This window comes from Felis catus, chromosome A1 (assembly GCF_018350175.1).
Source record: "Felis catus isolate Fca126 chromosome A1, F.catus_Fca126_mat1.0, whole genome shotgun sequence".
Lineage (NCBI taxonomy): Eukaryota > Metazoa > Chordata > Mammalia > Carnivora > Felidae > Felis > Felis catus.
Window position 1 is genome coordinate 89578120 of NC_058368.1, and position 18940 is coordinate 89597059.

General features: G+C 43.1%; 1 non-coding gene across 4 annotated transcripts in view; it reads right to left on the reverse strand.

The window, feature by feature from the left end:
* LOC102901511 overlaps positions 1-17501 on the reverse strand; it is a 56517-nt gene extending 39016 nt beyond the window's left edge. Inside the window, exons 1-4 of one of the 4 annotated variants that reach the window (XR_002742274.2) lie at positions 17245-17501; positions 4855-4951; positions 2977-3135; positions 1639-2227 (exon numbers count right to left, since the gene is read on the reverse strand). This is a non-coding gene — a transcript (uncharacterized LOC102901511). Of the gene's footprint in view, positions 1-1638; positions 2228-2976; positions 3136-4854; positions 4952-12300; positions 12505-17244 lie in introns of those variants that run through there. The other 3 variants (XR_002742273.2, XR_006597526.1, XR_006597525.1) reach the window with 3 other exon arrangements.
* Positions 17502-18940: the final 1439 nt, after the last annotated feature.

Genomic DNA, 18940 nt, shown 5'->3' on the forward strand with positions numbered 1-18940 from the left:
CAGCCCTTTTACAATCGGTATTTTAGAAAATATTTGTGGCATTCATTCCATGTATGCCTGGGACTGGGGCTCTCTTATGAGCATCATTCGGACCCCAGCCCAGTATGCTGTCTGTGCTCAAGAGTTTAATGATGCTTGCATGACTCCTGCTTTGCAGAACTTTGTCACTGCTATTCAGGTGTCTTTTAAACAACTGTCTGACAAGGGGCAGTATCCCCAAACAAGGCAGTGAGCCCAACTTCCAATCACTGTCAAGTAAAACAATGCACTGAAATAGTGCAGTGGATTTTACACAGGCCATCCCTAATATAGGGGATTCTAACACTCTCTATCTTACTGTTTCTATACACTCTTATTACTCTAACTATATGTGAGGGCTTCTCCCTCATTCATTCCCTGGATTAATAACCATGATAAGCCGACTGTCTCTGGCTAGTCTACCTCAGGATAGACATTTTAAGGAATATTCCCAAGCAGCTGCCGAAACTCCGTTTGTTTCAGGGAACTTCCCTGTCTTCTCTGGCCCAACATGGACTGCCTAATTCCACTAGTGGAAAACCAAACCAAACCAAACCAAAACAAAACAAAACAAGAATCAGTATCTGCTCATCTATCTGAGGTGATAGGCTTTAGGACTATGTGAACTCTTTTCTCTGCCCTCGGTGCCTCAGTCTGCCTTCTGGCCTCTCGGCAGCACTTCACCTTTTCTGCCTTCCCTTCCCCTTCCTCCTGTTTCTGCACTGCCTGGGGTGTGGCCTGCAAATCTGGCTCTTCAATGCCTCAGACAACATGCTGCTCCTTGCTCCCCACTCTGTCAAAAGGCAAAAAACACCCCCTTAAACTTTAAATTTCCTCACTGGTTCCATGGGGGAAAAAATTAACAATGGTAAACTTTCAAGGGGGCGCAGATAAAATATTAAGACAGGCATGTCTTTTAAATTATAGAACTTTATTCTATTAAGGTTGACTAAAGGTCAAATAAGCTCACTTTATCTCTGTTCCAATTTGTTAGCAAAAGGATGACTTAAAGTAATGGTTAACTTTGCCTCATAGTTTTCATGGATAATTGTTAAGACAGATTTCAGGGTCTTTGGTAACCTAAAACTTTAACGTTTTGCTTAAATGGTAAATTGAATTAAGTTCTTTGGACATTTAGGCTTCTTTCAAATCAAATGGAATGCTGAAGCATTGCTTACTAAATAGGTTTATGCTTCTGACTTCTTATAATAAATAAATGAATAAATAAATAAACTGAGAATATTTAAATCCATGCTTTATGCTTAATGGATTCATAAGTCTACCACCTAAAAAATATTTTTTTTAATTTTTAAAAAAAAATTTTTAACATTTATTTATTTTTGAGAGACAGAGAGAACTAACAGGGGAGAGACAGAGAGAGACAGAGACACAAAATCTGAAGCAGGCTCCAGGCTCTAACCTGTCAGCACAGAGCCTGACATGGGGCTTGAACCCAAGAACCATGAGATCATGACCTGAGCTGAAGTCAGTTGCTTAACTGACTGAGCCACACAGGTGCCCCCAATTTTTTTTAAGGTTTACTTATTTTTGAGAGAGAGAGACAGAATGTGATCAGGAAGGGGCAGAGAGAGAGGGAGACACAGAATCCATAGCAGGCTCTAGGCTCCAAGTTGTCAGCACAGAGCCTGATGTGGTGCTTGAACTCACGAACTGTGAGATCATGACGAGCTGAAGTCTGACCCTTAACTGACTGAGCCACCCAGGTGCCCCCCAAAAATTTTTCTCATGTAACAAATAATTCACAATTGGTCACTACTTAGGTTTTCACTGGAGACTAAAGTTTCTAAGAGTTAAAATTCTGCTAAGTGTAGTTAAAACTGGGGCAAAAATAACAAAAGCAACTCTGTTATGTGGAAAAGTAGAAGATACAAAAGAAAGATATAAGAAATGGAAATATATTTTTGTTAAAGGTAAAATAAAGTAATTTTGTCTTAAATGAGACTGGCTATTTTGAGAAAAATGGGTTGGGACAAAATCTAAGTGCAAAGAAAAGTTATAAAAGGTTCATGAGGGAAAATCTTTAAAAAGGAATTTTATGTGTGGTCAGGATGGACTAAGGTTAAAATAAATGGTTTTTAAAAGTACACAGGGTTAAAATAAAGATTCCTCCTCCTTTGATCCAAAGGCTGGGAAAATGATAACAATACTCTTCATGCCAGCCTCCAAATCCTCCACATTTGCGTTGTTCCTGTTTGGCAAAGGAATGGATGCCATATAAGGGATGGATAATATATGAAGGGCTTTTACTAAGATACAAGGGAGCCATTTTACTAAACTTATCCCATTGTATGCCATAAATGGGTATCCATGTGACTGACACATACTTACATGGGTATTACTAAAAAAGACAGGAAAATAGACCTTAACTTTGGCTCTTTAGCCCCCTCCCTCAATGGCCAATGATCAATATGTAAGTTACTGCTGAGCAAAAATAAAATTAGTACATCCTACAACAACCACACACACAAAAAATACATTATTGTTAATGGTGATAAATAAGCAAATAAATAATTTTAACAAAAAGGGTAAAACAACAGGACAACACACCCTTTCAAGTTGTTTTACTTAAGCCTTGGTTAGAATTAACCATTCCTTATAATCCACCAGGCCAAACAGTTGTAAAATGAGCACATGATGTGCTCAAAAACATGTTAAAAAACAAAAAGTGGGAGATACCCCTGGTTGTCTGCATTACAACCTCAGCTCCTTCTTGATCTTGCTAGGATTACTCTTAACTTTTTAAATCTCAATACTCAAGGACTAACTGCAGCTGAGTGACATTCTTCAAAATAAAATAAACCCTCTCACCCTATGGTGCCATGCAAAACCCCTGAAGGGGGGCCCTAATGGACTGGGCCCACAAACTTCTCATCTAGGGTCAAAGATATGATTCTGTTCTTTCAGATTCTGGACTTCTCTTGTTTGGTGAAGCCTTACCATGGCATCATGGAGACCTCCAGGATATCTTCCAATGAACCAACACTTCCAGAGAATGACTCTGAGTGAGCAGCCACTGGCCCCCTTTTTTCAAGATGGAAGAAGCCTCTTCATGGACTCCTCATCCTGAAGCCACTCCACAAATGCAAGTCCTTGCCCCTGATATAACATATAACATGGGGAATCCTTAAATGCATGTCTAACCAAGCTGACATCCTCTTACAACACAACGATATTGCATATACCCCTAATTCACATATGATGGCCATGATTTCTGTCATTAACAAAAATTCAATATGTGTAAGCCTGATTCTACTCCTTTCCTCTCATTTGTCCAGGCCAAGCTCAATATTCATATTGGGTTCATCTCCTTAACCCACCTATACTTGATAGCTTAACACTCCTAGCCTGAGATATTCCTATTAGCAATAATGACAAAGTTCATGGAAGGAGCCAATCTTAACCCGCCCTTCCAAACTGAACAAGAGCATTGACTTTATATGCCAAGACCTCAATGGTGGCTTACTTCAGCACCTCCTATGTGTGTTACTAAACTCAACAACTTTTCTGCTTGCCTCAAACTAAAAATCAGCTAGCTTTTGCATGTACAGCCCATAACTTCTACAAGGCCAGAAAATTTTCCCTTTTTCTCAGCCATAAGCTTGATATACCTCAAAAAAACAAGCATATTTCATACTCCTAATGTTATAGCTTGCTCTAGTCTCAAATATTCAGACCACCCCTGGAATAATATTCCTTGGACAACCTGTTATGGAGAGACTGAGCATAATCTTCACTGGGGTAATTGGACTATTATTGACAGGGGTCCTAGAGGACATCTTGAAACAAAATATTCAATAAGACCATATCCTTTGGCCAGCCTAGTAGGGAGGATAATTCTTGGAAAAACGGAGCCTTGTCTGGCCCTATAATTTCTGCACATAAGGGGAAATTAAAAGGACCTTGGCTTGAAAAAAAAAAAAAAAAAGCCTTGGCTTGTTAATCTTTAGAAGCTAGGTCTTCCCTTCTTTATTTGTACTATTAGCCACAGAGAAATTTATGTAAAACAACATGCTAACCTAACTTGGGCCTCCCTGTACAATAACCAATTTACACGGACCACTATTTGTGTCCTTTCTCTCTACATTCTCTTTGCTACCTCCACCTTACAGAGCCAACAACTAGAAAATAATTTAATATCTCTACCTCCCAAGGCTGGTTTATGTCCTGCATAAGTAATGATAACAAAAAATTAAAAATAGACCTACCCTATGACCCAGCAATAGCACTGCTAGGAATTTACCCAAGGGATACAGGAATGCTGATGCATAGGGGCACTTGTACCCCAATGTTTATAGCAGTACTCTCAACAATAGCCAAATTATGGAAAGAGCCTAAATGTCCATCAACTGATGAATGGATAAAGAAATTGTGGTTTATATACACAATGGAATACTACGTGGCAATGAGAAAGAATGAAATATGGCCCTTTGTAGCAACGTGGATGGAACTGGAGAGTGTTATGTTAAGTGAAATAAGTCATACAGAGAAAGACAGATACCATATGTTTTCACTCTTATGTGGATCCTGAGAAACTTAACAGAAGACCATGGGGGAGGGGAAGGGGGGAAAAAAAAAGAGGTTAGAGAGGGAGAGAGCCAAAGCATAAGAGACTATTAAAGACTGAGAACAAACTGAGGGTTGATAGGGGGTGGGAGGGAGGGGAAGGGTGGGTGATGGGTATTGAGGAGGGCACCTTTTGGGATGAGCACTGGGTGTTGTATGGAAACCAATTTGACAATAAATTTCATTTTAAAAAATTTTTAAAAAGTAATGATAACATCACCCAATTAAATATCTCCTCTTATTAGTACTTACTGCATCTCAACCTGGGTTCCTGTTAATAGCACTGTACCGTATATACATCCATCAGGACTAGGTGCACTTTCCAAGCTTATTCGACACTGGCACTCTGCTGAAGGAAAAAAAAGATTTTTTGGCCTGTTAATCATGGGCATCCTCGCAGCAGTAGGTGTTATCACCTCTGCCACTGTAACTGCAGTCAATCTGCATCATACTATCCAAACGTTCCATGTCCTTAATAAATTTATAGCCAACACTACCAAAGAATTTATAAGCCAAACTTCCATTGACAAACAAGCTTTGGCCCACCTCAAAGCTCTTGAGGCTGCAATGGAATTTATTGGGAAAAGACAAGAGTACTTGTTCCTCCACTCTAAACTGCCCTGTGACTCTACCAGCATATCTGCATGACTGGCATTCCTTCTAATCACTCCCAAGCTTTGGATGCTGTCCAGACACACCTTCGCAGTGTCCTGTCTTCCTATCTCTCTGACAATATAAAAGATTTAGATATGACTTTGCGCTAACAGCTACAATATGCAGAGGATCAGCTTAAAAATGAATGGGCTGATGCCTGGGAAATGTGGCGCGACCTAAATCCTTTCTCACTTATGGCTAGCACCCATCTCAAATTCTGGATAACTTTGGGAAGCAGAATGCTTTTACTGTGTCTCTTTTTATGTCTTTGCAGAATCACCCTCCAAGCCAACTAAAAGCAAAAGAAGGACCAGGAGCTCATCATGACAGTCCTCAAACACGAAACTAAAAAAAACAAAAACAAACAAACAAAAAAAAAAAACAAACAAAGAAAGAAAAACAAAAAGGGGGAACTGTGGGGAATCAGCTTACAAACTCCCTGGGCTTACACCAATGGGTTAGCAAGGCATAAAGAATTGAAAGCCATAGGATGCTCACACCCAAGTTTGGGTAATCAAGACAAGGCAACCAAGAATAGGGAGGTGAAAGGCACCCCAGAACAGAAAGGGGGTGCAGAGCCCCCAGAATAGAGAGGGAGGGGCAAAGGCCCAAAAATAGGACGGTGCAAAGGCACCAATACAGAACATAGGTATATGAAATAAGCAAGATTAGATATTCAGGATGGAAGCACCCCCCAATTTAGTACTATAGCAGAAAGCTGCTTTCACAGGAAGAAAGGACCAAGAGAGGTAAACAGGTAAATTGGGCTACGGACCGCTGCACTGCAGGTGAAGTAGCCCAGAGCAGAAATGATTAATGAAAGAAAAGGTGCCTTGTTAACTCTGAGGCTATTTCCCCTACCTGTCTCATCCCCTAGACTAGCTAAGATGAACAGAGGTAGTGCCTTATGTCTCTGTAAACAACCTTCCACCAGACTGCCCGGCATTAGGTATTTGTTTTGTATTAACCCAAACCCCTAACTCTGAATATCTTCAAGACCCCCTTTCCCTCACATCCTCAAGTTAATGTTCACAGATTCATTGTCTCTTTGTTCACAGCCATCACCATGTTTGTAAGCCTTCTGATCCTAATAAAAAAAGGGGCAAGGACTCTTATTCGGGGCTCTTGTCTTTTCCCAGACATTAGCCATCTCTCATGTTCTCATCCTGCATCCTGCTCTCTTGCTAGACAAGAGAGAACTTTAGACCCAGAGTCTACGACAGATTTTTCGTTTTTAGTATATAGAAACACAACTACTTTTTGAGTGTACTGTATCCTGAAACTTTGTTGAATTTGTTCATTAGTTGTAAGAGTTTATTAGTGGATTCTTTAGGGCTTTCAACATACAAGATCGTGGCATCTGCAAAGATCATTTTACTTATTTCTTTCCAATTTCCTTTTATTTTTTCTTGTCTGATAGTTCTGGCTAGGATTTCCAGTACTATGTTGAACAGAAGTGGCAAGAGTGGGCACCATTGCCTGTTCTTAGAATAGTTCTCACTCCTCACCATTTATATGATGTCAGCTGTGGACTTTTCATACAAGGCCTTCATTATGTTGACAGTGTCCTATTCTTAGTTTGTTGAGTGTTTTTATCATGAAAGGGTGAATTTTGTCAAGTTTTTTTCTGCATCAACTGAGATAATGTAGTTTTTGGCTTCTCTAAATTAATGTGGTATATTTACATTGATTTATTTTTGTATGTAGAACCATGCTTATGTCCCAGGAATAAATTCCACTTTGTCATGGTGTAAAATCCTTTAAATGTGCTATTGGATTCAGTTTGGTAAGAATTTTGTTGACGTTTTTGCATTACAATTCATCCAGGACATCAATCCATATTTCCTTTTCTTATACTGTCTTTGTCTGGCTTTCATATCAGGGTACTGATGGCCTCATAAAATAATTTTAGGACTGTTCCCTACTCTTCAATTTTTAGTAAGATTTTGCAAATCAGTTTAATTCTTCTTCAACTGTTGGGTAGAATCCTCCTAGAAGCCATCTGGTACTAGGCTTTTCTTTGTTGGGTTGATTACTGATTCAATCTCCTTACTTGTTATAAATTTGTTCAAATATTTTTATTTCTTAATGAATCAATATTTGTGGGTTGTTACTAGAAATTTATCCATTCTTCAAGTTATCCAATTTGTTGGCATATGATTGTTTATAGTATTCAAATTATTTTTTATTTCTATGGCATCAGTTTTAATGTCCCCTTCCCACCTTCTATTTCTGATTTTTTTATTTGAGGCTTACCTCTTTTTTTCTTAATCTCGATAAAGGTTTGTCAGTTTTGTTTATATATTCAAAAAACTCTAAGTTATGAGGAGGGAATAAGATGGCAGTGTGGTAGGGGGTCCTTGGGCTAATCTCGAACACAGCTAGATCAACATGAAATCATTTTAACACCTAGGAAATAAATCTGAGGATTAAGAGAACAATATGCAAAATTTGAGGGGATAGAACATGGCAGGTTCATGGTGTGGGGAAGGGATCTGGGGGTGAAAAAAGCCATGGTGGTGCAGAGGAGTGGGAACCCTTTTTGCAGAGAAGAGAGAGGTGGGGGAAGAGAGAGCAGCATGTCAGGTTTGTCAAGAAAAACACTCCCCACAACCATCGACAGGAATCATGAGGAACTGAATATCACAAGTTTTGGCAAACAGTGGGGCTGAAATTCTGAGTTTTTGGAAGTCTGCTGGAGTAGATCCACAAGGACAGCGGTGCTCCTGGGGAGGAGGGGAAGCCTGGGAGTGGATTGGGGACAGTGTGATGTGGATATCCCCTGGGTCACACTCGGAGAGAAAGTTCCCCTTCCCTGAGTGCATTTGGAAGAGGGTACATAGCCTCTCCAAGGACAAAAGACCCGGGTGGCACTTTTGAGTGGCTGTTCAACAACAGGGAACAAAGGCATGTACAGAGGGCTGATAAAGTGGTCACACAGCTTTTCACTGTGCTCACCATAAATTCCAGGCACCTATGTGGCTGTGAGATGCATTTCCTGGGACAGAATAGCCTAGAATAGCACTAAGCCTAGAATAGCACTAGGCTTGGTGCTGCAAGACTCTCCTCCAGAGGTGGGGAGCAGGTCCTCACCTTGCCAAGTCCTTTAATACTTGGAATTTTGAATCCCCGTCACATGCTAGTGACAAAATACAAGAGAGCTGAGGCTCCAGGTGTGTCAATGTCCTGGGCACAGAAGGGTTAATTAAGGACAGGGATCTGACAGAAGTCTGGAACACAGGAGAAAAGACTGTCCACCTGTCTGTGAGGGGTACCTGAACAGTGGTGGGTGCCAGTTCCCCCACCCAGAATGGGACAGCATGGTGACACCACCTTCTCCTGCTCACCAGAATGGATGGACTTCAGTGAGTAACAGAGTGCCCACCCATCCAGGCTGGAGCTGCTTACACCAAGCTCCACCCCACTGAACTCTACAGGATCATCTTTATAAGAGTAGGTCTGACTATGAGCCAGCACAGCAGGCCTATCCCCCAGCATACCAACAAAGAGCCGTCCTCATGCACCAAGTCTACTGATCATAGAGTGCTCCAAAGTGTAAGCTTCAGTTCTTCAGTTCTGGTGGAAATAGGACCAGGCTTATTATTTTTTTTAATCAGATTTACAGTTTCTTTGTTCATTTGTTTTTTTATTTCATTTTCTCGTTTTTTGCAACAGGCTTCTTTTTCTCCCCTTCCCTGTTTCTTCTTCTTTTTTGTGCTCTTTTTCTTTGGAATTAGGTGCATAGTTTTTGTTTGTATATTTGGGGTTTTTTTTGTTGTTGTTTCTTCACCTTTTCTTTCTTGGATAAGGCTTTTTTTTTTTTTAATCAGGCTTATTTTAACAAATAAATCAAACCACACCTAAAGATCCAAACACTCCTCACTGTATGCAAGGAGGAACTCTGTAGAGTACTGACTGGGGCAAAGAGCAGCCAAATCACAGGACAGAGTGCACACAGCATACACTAGAAAACTCTGAGGTGCCAGGCCCTTGATGGTGTATGATTCCTTCTTCATATGGCATTACACTCAGGGGCAGGAAACATAACAAGCTTTCATAACACGCAAAATACAGGCACCTAGACAAAATGACAAGACAGAGGAATTCTACACCAAGGAAAGATCAAGAAGAAACCACAGCCAGGGATTTGCTCAAAACAGATATAAGTAATATATCTCAACAAGAATTTAGAATAATAGTCATAAGAATACTAGCTGGGCTTGAAAGAAACATAGAAGACTCCAAGGAAATCCTTGTTGCAGAGATAAAAGACCTAAAAACTAGTCAAACTGAAATAAAAAATTCTATAACTGAATGTATAAAATATAAAAACTGGATGTAATCACAATAAGGATGGAAGAAGTATGAGGGTTGAATAGGTGATATTGAAAATAAAACTATAAAAAATAATGAAGCTGAAAAGGAGAGGAAAATAAAACTATTAGATCATGAATACAGACGTAGATAAATCAGCGATTCTATGAAGCACAGTAATATCTGTATCATAGTAGTCCCAAAAGAAGAGTGGGGAAAAGGAACAGAAGCTTTCTTTGAACAAATTATAACTGAGAACTTCCCTAATCTGAGGAAGTAAACAGGCATTCAGTCTGAGAGGCACGGAGAACTCCCCTCAAAATCAACAAAAACAGGTCAACACCAAAACATATCATAGTGAAACTTGCAAAATACAAATTTAAAAAGAGAGTTCTGAAAGCACCTACGGATGAAAGGCCCTTAACCTACAATGGTAGATACATAAGGTTAGCAGTAGACCTGTCCACAGACTTTGGCAGGCCAAAAGGGAGTGTCATGATATATTTAACAGGCTAAATGGGAAAAACATGCAGCCAAAAATTCTTTATCCAGCGAGGCTGTCATTCAGAATAGAAAGAGAGATAGAGTTTCCAAGACAAGCAAAAACCAAATGAGTTCATGAACACTAAACCAGCTCCACAAGAAACAGTGAGAACAAAAGAGAGACCAAAAGCAACAAAGACTAGAAAAGAACAAAAACAATCTAAAAGAATTCAACTTTACAGATAATACAATGGCACTAAATTCATATCTGTCAATAATTATTCTGAATGTAAATAGACTAACTGCTCCAATCAAAAGACATCGGGTATCATAATGGATAAAAAAAAAAAAAAGATCCATTTATATCCTGCTTACAAGAGCTGATTTTAGACCCAAAGACACCCCCAGGTTGAAAGTGGGGGGATGGAGAACTATCTATCATGCTAATGGACATCAAAAGAAAGCTGGAGTAGCCATACATATATCAGACAAACCAGATTTTAAAACAAAGATTGTAATAAGAGATGAAGAAGAGCACTATATCATAATAGTAGGGGACATTAACACCCCACTTACAACAATGGACAGATCACTTAAGCAGAAAATCAACAAGGAAACAATGGCTTTGAATGACACAATGGATCAGATTGACTTGACATGTATATTCAGAGCATTTCAACCTAAAGCAGCAGAATACACATTCTTCTTGAGTGCACATGGAACATTCTCCAGAATAGATCACATACTGGGTCACAAATGAAGCCTCAACCAGTAGAAAAATATTGCAATGATACCATGCATATTTTCAGACCACAACACTATGAAACTTGAAGTCAATCACAAGAAGGAATTTGGAGGGATCACCAATGCATGGAGATTAAACAACATCTTACTAAAGAATGAATGGGCTAAACAGGAAATTGAAGAAGAAATTTAAAAATACACAGAAGCTGATGAAAATAAAAGCAGAACAGTCCAAAACCTTTGGTATGCAGCAAAGGCAGTCATAAGAGGAAAGTATATAGTAATTCAGGCCTTCCTAAAGATGGAAGAAAAGTCTCCAATACACAACCTAACCTGACACCTAAACAAGCTGGACAAAGAACAGCAAATAAAGCCAAAACCAGTAGATGAATGAAGATAATAAAGATTAGAGCAGAAACAAATGATGTCGAAATAAAAAAAAAATCCAGAACAGATTAACAAGTCTAGGAGCTGGTTCTTTGAAGGAATTAACAAAATTGATAAACCCCTAGCTAGAATTATCAAAAAGAAAAAGGAAAAGACCCAAATAGAAAAAATCACAAATGAAAAAGGAGAGATCACAACCAACACCACAGAATTACAATTATAGGAAACTATTATGAGCAATTATATGCCAACAAATTGGGCAACCTGGAAGAAATGAATAAATTCCTAGAAACCTATAACTACCAAAACTGAAACAGGAAGAAACAGAAAAGTTAGAGAGACCCACAACCAGTAAAGAATCAGTAATCAAAATTCTCCCAACAAACAAGAGTCCAGAGCTAGATGGCTTCCCAGGGGAATGCTACTAAATATTTGAAGAAGAATTAATAGTTATTCTTTTGAAATGTGTTCCAAAAACAAACAAACAAACAAACAAACAAAAGAAGAAGAAGAAATGAAAGGAAAACTCCAAACTCATTCTGCAAGGCCAGCATTACCTTGATTCCAAAACCAAAGACCCCACTAAAAAGGAGATTGCAGACCAATTTCCCACTAAAAAGGAGATTGCAGACCAATTCTCAACAAGATACTAGCAAATTGAATTCAACAGTACATTAAAAGAATTAGTCACCACAATTAAGTGGGATTTATTTCTTGGATGCAGGGGTGCACAACTCTGTGAATATACTGAAAATATTGTACACTTTAAAAGGGTGACTTTTATGGTATATGAATTACATCTCAATAAAGTTTTTTTTTTTTAAATCACACCCCCTTTAAAAAAAAGTATACGAAAAATCAGACTTCATCATACTCTAGCTTTCCAGTTTCATGGATTCTGGTAGAAGACCCCAGACTCCAGGGCCATAGAAAAGAGATTTTATTACTCATGACACAACAGACAACATGAGCTTCCTGCTCATGGTTCCCCCTATGCCCCAAGTGACATGGAGGATGGGATCAGGTGGATAGGTCACAATGGGTTTGTGTCACAGCTGAGAATCTCCAAGCCTAGAAAATCCCCAATCTTTTTACAGGGGCTACAAGCAAACCTACCCACACTTTGTCCTGGAGAAAGATATTCTCTATTATCCTGGAAACCAAACAAATCTTCTTTCTGCTCCAGAGGAAGACACTGCAAAGCTGCTTGTTTTTTTGTTGTTTTTATTTTTTTTAACGTTTATTTATTTTTGAGAGAGAGAAACAGAGTGTGAGCAGGGGAGGGGCAGAGAGAGAGGGAGACACAGAAACCAAAGCAGCCTCCAGGTTCTGAGCTGTCAGCACAGAGCCCAATGCAGGCCTCAAACCCACGTACTGTCAGATGATGACCTGAGCCCAAGTTGGATGCTTAACCAACTGAGCCACGCAGGCACCTCTGCGGAAGCTGCTTGTTAAACAAACCTTGAAAAGCTCATCCAAATGGAAAGACAAGAGCCTCCAGGAGACCTGTCTCCCACACCTGGAACTCTCTTCCATGTCTCTGCATTATTGGGTTCTATAACAAATATACAAATGTGACTCTGGACTCATTTTTCTCAGGAGTTCAATTTCTTGGAGGAAACAAAGGCTGAGTTTGAGTCCTCTATGCTAGTCCTGATGTCCTCTGTCCTCACAGACAAATAAATGAATTGTACACTTACAGTTCTATAAAGAACTCATGTTGTAACAAATGACCCAGAGAGAAAAATCAGACCACAGTTTGACTATCTCCTTGACAAGAAAAACCCCATTTTTCTACTACTTCCCATGCCATGTTCACATCCACAGGGCATGTAGAGGGCCAGGAAACTGATACTGAAGCATCTCTATCCTGCAGTGGGGGTAGTGATGACCAAATTGTCCTCTGTATATCCTAAGATGTGACTGCTAAATAAAGCCCCATCCATCCACAGTGCATGCAGACTGTTTCTCCCCTGAGCACATTCTATGTATGACAAAGACTTGCTTCCACCTAGAAAAATTTTTTTTTAATTTTTTTAATGTTTATTTTTGAGGGAGAGAGACAGAGTGCAAATGGGAGAGGGGCAGAGAGAGAGGGACACAAAATCTGAAGCAGGCTCCAAGCTGTCAGCACCAAACCCGATGCAGGGCTTAAACTCAAGAACTATGAGGTCATGACCTGAGCCGAAGTCGGATGCTTAACCAACTGAGCCACCCAGGCGCCCTAACACTTGCTTCCATCTAAAGCCTCCGCAACACTCCCACTAGTGTTTCCTCTGAAGTGTGACGAGATTTGACTTCAGGCTGAAGCCTCACCCACACTTCTTAGACACCAAGGGCTTCTCTCCTAAGTGTCTGCTGGTGTCTGAAAGGGCCACCTTTCAGCTAAAACTTTTCACTCATTCCCTACACACAAAGGGCCACTGCTCTTTCCCCGAGTGTGTTGTCTGGTGTCTGAAGAGATCTTCCCCCTTTAGAGCTGAAGCCCACATACCCTGCACACAAAGCGTTTCTCTCCCAAGTGTGTTCCCTGAGGTCTGACCAGGGCTGACTTACAGCTGAAGCCACACCCACACTCCGTGCACAGAAGGCACAACACAGCCACATGTGTGTACTGGTGCCTGAGGACCCCGAACCTCAGCCAGAAGCCCTGTCCATACTCCCTGCACAGAAAGGACTTCTGCTTCAAGTGTACTCTGTGGTGTTTCACAAGGATCGACAGCTGTCTAAAGCCATGCTCACACCTCTACACACAGAAGACTTCTACCCTGAATGCATCCTTGGATGTGCTATGAGGGTCAACTTCTCAGTAAAAATCCATCTATACTCACAGCACAGAAAACACTTCTCCCCTAAGTGTGACCTCTGATTTCTGCAAAGATTTGACTTCCAACTGCAGCTTCACCCACACTCAAGGCACACGCAGGGCCGCTCCCTCACATGCATCCCCTGGGGTCTCCAGAGGGATGACTCGTTGCCAAAGCCTGCCCATAAGGGCTTCTCCTCTGAGTGTGCCCCATACAAGGGAGGTTTAACTGCTGGCTAAGATCCCTTTCACACTCTGCCCAACTGACTGGTCCACATCCTGAAAAGTCTACCCCCTTCAGCCCTCTGTCTCCTCAGGGATTGCCCTCTTTACCAGGCTGGGCTCTGTGCCTGCCACTCTGCTTATCTAGTTCCTTCCCTAAGGTGTAGAGGCTACCCCAGGGCTGGGCTGCAAAGTGCTGCTAGGACCCTCTGCTTTTACTTGTCCTCCATAACAAGGACTCGGTGTCTTCTGTCTCATGTGCTTCTGCTTGGCCACTCTAGCGGGTTTGTGCAGAAAGTTGTTGTTCTTGTGCCTTTGGATCCTCTTGGCAAATATCCCCTGGCTGAAGGTGGTTTCCTGCACCCAAGACTGGGACGATCCTAGGGGGATGGCTGAGCCAAACATTTTGGCTGAGGAAAGGTTGACTGCAGAAAGCCAGAGGGCAATCAACAAAAAAATGGATTTCTGGCTTGGTTCTGCTCAAGAGAAAGCAGTTTTTGTCAGAGCGGTCCTAGATGAAGCAGCCACTCCTCCGATCTGAAGACTTGCCCCTCCAAAACACACGTGGCAGGTTTCCAACAAAAGCTCTGTATCCCACCAATAAATCCTCTACAAAAATGATTTTTCTTTCCTCTTTTACCCATAACCGAAACCCAGAAAATTCATACCAGTAGAGTTTCTAAGTGTTAGTCAGACTGGGAATCTTTCACGTAAGCAGCAGAAGCCATTCTATAAATAGCTGTAATTATAGTCAGCCTTTTTGCCCTGCTACACTTATTTTATGATATAAATATCTGACACACTGTTTTCTCCTATTGAAGATAACTTCCTTATAAAAACAGTGACTGAGTGGCACAAAAGTTGCTTGGTCTGGAGGGACAATCTCCCCTCAAATATAATGTGTAAACTAAACCTGAATTGAAGTGTCCAGCCTCAAAACAATGTGAGGACCACTGAGGACATGTGGACATTCAAAAGACAGAGATGGTCCAGGGCCTGATTACTGAAAGGATTTGACTTCAGATGCCCACAGCAATTCTAAGACTCTTCTCCAATTTTTTACAAATCAAAAATTAAAAATCCAGCATTCCAGACTAGAACCTGGTCATAATGTGTGCCAATTCATATTGGATGAATAGGGGTTTCTGTTCTGTTTATTGCTTTTGCTTTTAAGTTTTTATTTAAATTCCAGTTAATATACAGTGTTTCAGATGTACAATATAGTGATTCAACACTTACATACAACACCCAGTGCTCATCACAAGTACCCTCTTTAATGCCCGTCACGTATTTCACCCATCCTGCCATGGCTCTCTACTTTGGTAACCATCACATTGTTCTCTACAATTAAGAGTCTGTTTCCTGAGGGGGCACCTGGGGGGCTTAGTGAGTTAAGCATCTGACTTCAGCTCAGGTCGTGATCTCACAGTCCATGAGTTTGAGCCCCACATCAGACTCTGTGCTGACAGCTCAGATTCTGTGTCTTCAGATTCTGTGTCTTCAGATTCTGTGTCTCCCTCTCTCTCTGCCCCTCCCCCACTCACACTCTGTCTCTCTCTCTCTCTTTCTGTCTCTCTCTCTCTCTCTCTCTCTCAAAAATAAATAAAACATTAAAAAAGTTAAAAAAAAAAGTTAACACTCTGAATACTTACTATATACCAAAGACTGTTCGGTCACTGTACGTGGCTTGCCTCATTCAGGCCTCTGAACAGTCCTATTTACCATCCACTCTTTACAGATAAAGAAACCAAGCACAGTTAAAGTCATGTATCTTGTTCAAATTAGTTTAGCTAAAAAGTGGCTGAGCTCTGTAAAAGGCCATGCACTTAACCTGTCAACCTATGAGCCAGTCCTTAAGTAAGGTTGGCGGTTTGGATACAAGGTTGGCCATGCATGAGTTGATAAGTGTAGGGTCTGGGAGATAGAGTCATAAGGAGACCTTCTATTATTTTCTCTACTAAAGTGAATGTTTGAATGTTTTCCATAATATAAGGTTAAAAATAAAGGTTCCAATGCCTGAAGTCTACCAGTGATGCCTGTATTTGTAAATCAGGTGCCATCTAACAGCCACCAGGGGCTGTGACAAAGAGGCCTGGACCCAGGGGCCACCACCCTACCTCCCCCACCCAGCCACCACCAACCTCACAGTCCTAACCCTGGGAGTGGCCAGTTAATTAAGAGCCACTGTCTAAAGCAGAACCAGGCAAACCAACTGGTCATCCAGGTTTCCAGCCAAACCCAAAGACGTTTGAACCATGCCAATATCCCCCACCAGCAACAAACCATGGGACAGCAAGCCGGGAGAAAGAGAAGTTGCCCTGATCACCCAAAAACACGCGTGTAAAGGGACCTACTCCCACCCCAACCCATTCGCACCTGGGAATATTCAGCAGTTTCCTCTAAGCCAAACTTTGTTCCACTCTCCAAAATCCCCTTTGTTCCAATCCCAAAATCTCCATGACCAAACAGCACCCCTTTCCCAGTGCGACGGGCCCAGCCAGCTTCTGCCGAACACCTTGACATCAGTCAGGTTAGAGCTCCACCACCACCACACCGCCCAGGTTTCACGCACCTCCCCTCCCACAGGAGTCACAGCGCCCCTAACCACCACCAGGGGATGTTTGCTCCCAAACCAAGACTATGTCAACACCACAAAACCCCTAAGGTCTTCCAACTTAAGCCCCAAATACCACGTGAAGAGAGAACTAGAGACGTGCCACCACTGCCACCACTACAGTGGCCTAGAATGGTCCCGCACGCCACCCGGCCTCAAAAGAAAAGCGTGGCTCCGCAATCCTGGGGCCCCTGCCGGGGCCGGAGACGTGCCCTGCAACCCTAGGATTCACCGCCGAGCCTCACATCACCCCTTATTCATTCCTCTAATTCACTCCTCAAATTCATTCCTCCAGCTGCGAGTTGTTTACCCACCCACACCCACAAATAAAAAGAACAATTTGGGAAAGCAACCCTAAGCCTTGCCAGAGACCCAACCCTAGCCACTCCCAACTATCTTCCCCTTCCCCCAGACTCACTCCCGCCACACGGCCAAAGGCTGGGTGGGCCAGCACCCATCACTGCCCTGCTTTCCAAGGGACCAGGACCACAGTACCCAGAATCCTTTGAGCACAGGGATTGCCGCCGGCGCCGCGGAAAAGACAAAGCCACGCCCCCTGAACCACAGCCACTGGTGGCTCATCCGCTGTTTTTTCTAAACACGGCCGGGGTAGGCTCTCAGTGAAGCTCCGCCTCTTCTTACCCCTTCTCGGCACAGACTACACTCCCCAGGGGCCCTTGCGGTCGCTTCCATCTGCCAGGCTTTGGGCGGACGTGTCCAGCGCGCCTGCGCAGGCGCCTTCTCCAACAAGGCGACGGGGTTGGTTAAATTTGTTCCGGATTACCTCGGGGTGGGTCTTGAACCTCCCTATTAGCCCCATGGGCTGCCACGTTACTTCCGGAAACTGAGGTTGGAAAAGGTAAAGCTGCATGGTCGAGGTCAGCCATTACAAGGTAGACCCAGGACGAAGAGCCCACTCTCTTGGCGCGCGAAGTGTTTTTTCGAAGGACCCACTGTTGGTGCCACTCAACCCAGCTTCTGGGAGCGGGGACTCACTCTCCCTGAGAAGTGGACTATGCTGGTGCCCTCCGCCACCCTCCCCAATTCCGAAGCTGGAGACTGGTCCTCTCTTCAGTGCTTGGGAGGGTGATCCATGCAAGTACCCCAGGTCTGCCTTCTCTCGGAGAAACCCGGATAATGGCCATAAGGGCCTCTGAGGGCCAGCTTCCCTGAAATAACTTCCTGTCGTGCCTATCTCGCAATAGGCCCTTTGCCGCCTCTTAGCCTGGAGGCAGGGTTATTGGTACTGGACAAAGACAGCCCCTAAAGGGATAACCCACCCGGAGTCGACTCAGAACGGCCTCTAGTCCCTGCGGTCTCTCAGCCAGACAGTTATCCACTCTGATAATCCACCGGTCAGGGAACGAAGCGGGGCCTGAGCCCAGGCCCTCTGAGAGGAGACCCAACACTGCAGAATGGGGTGAAGTAGAATGTGTAGGGAAGAGAGCCTGGGGACAGAGGCGAGAATGGGAGGAGTCTGGAGCCTGGAACGAGGGCAGGCAAGTCAGACCATCTGTGGTTCCAACCGTATTGCGTCCAGCATTAGCAGAACCCCAGCTATTTGATGCCCCCCATGATCTCCGCCACGCTGCCCATCTCAGAGCTCGCTGGCACCCCCCACCCGGCCCTTCCCAGCTCGCGCACCTGGCGGCCTCGGACTCAGACCCAGGCAGGACCCCAGGGAGACTTCATTTCTTCCAGGACCAGTGCACAGCAGAGCGGAGCCGAGGTCGGGCAGCTGCGGGAAAGGGGGGATGGGGGCGTGATCGCTCCACTCAGATCCTGCTGCCCTCTTCCCATACTGAAGAGGTCCGAGTGCAGACCCCCAACCCTTTGGTTGCCCCTCATAACCTCCTGATAACAGAGCCTCATCTGCACCCTTGACTGGGCCCACTTGAGGCCCTGTAGACAGAGCTCCTGGAGCGCTGCCCTGCACACGACCCCTGGGGGCGCCCCCCAGAGCTGGCAGGTGGGGTACTGGGGTTCTTTCCTGAGACTTGCCCTAGGTACTCTAGGGACCGTGAGCAGAAGGCGCGGACATGTCCCCTTTGCAGGCTCAGGGTCCCCGCCTGAGATGTAACTGACCAGAGATGTAACTGACCAGGGTTGAAAAA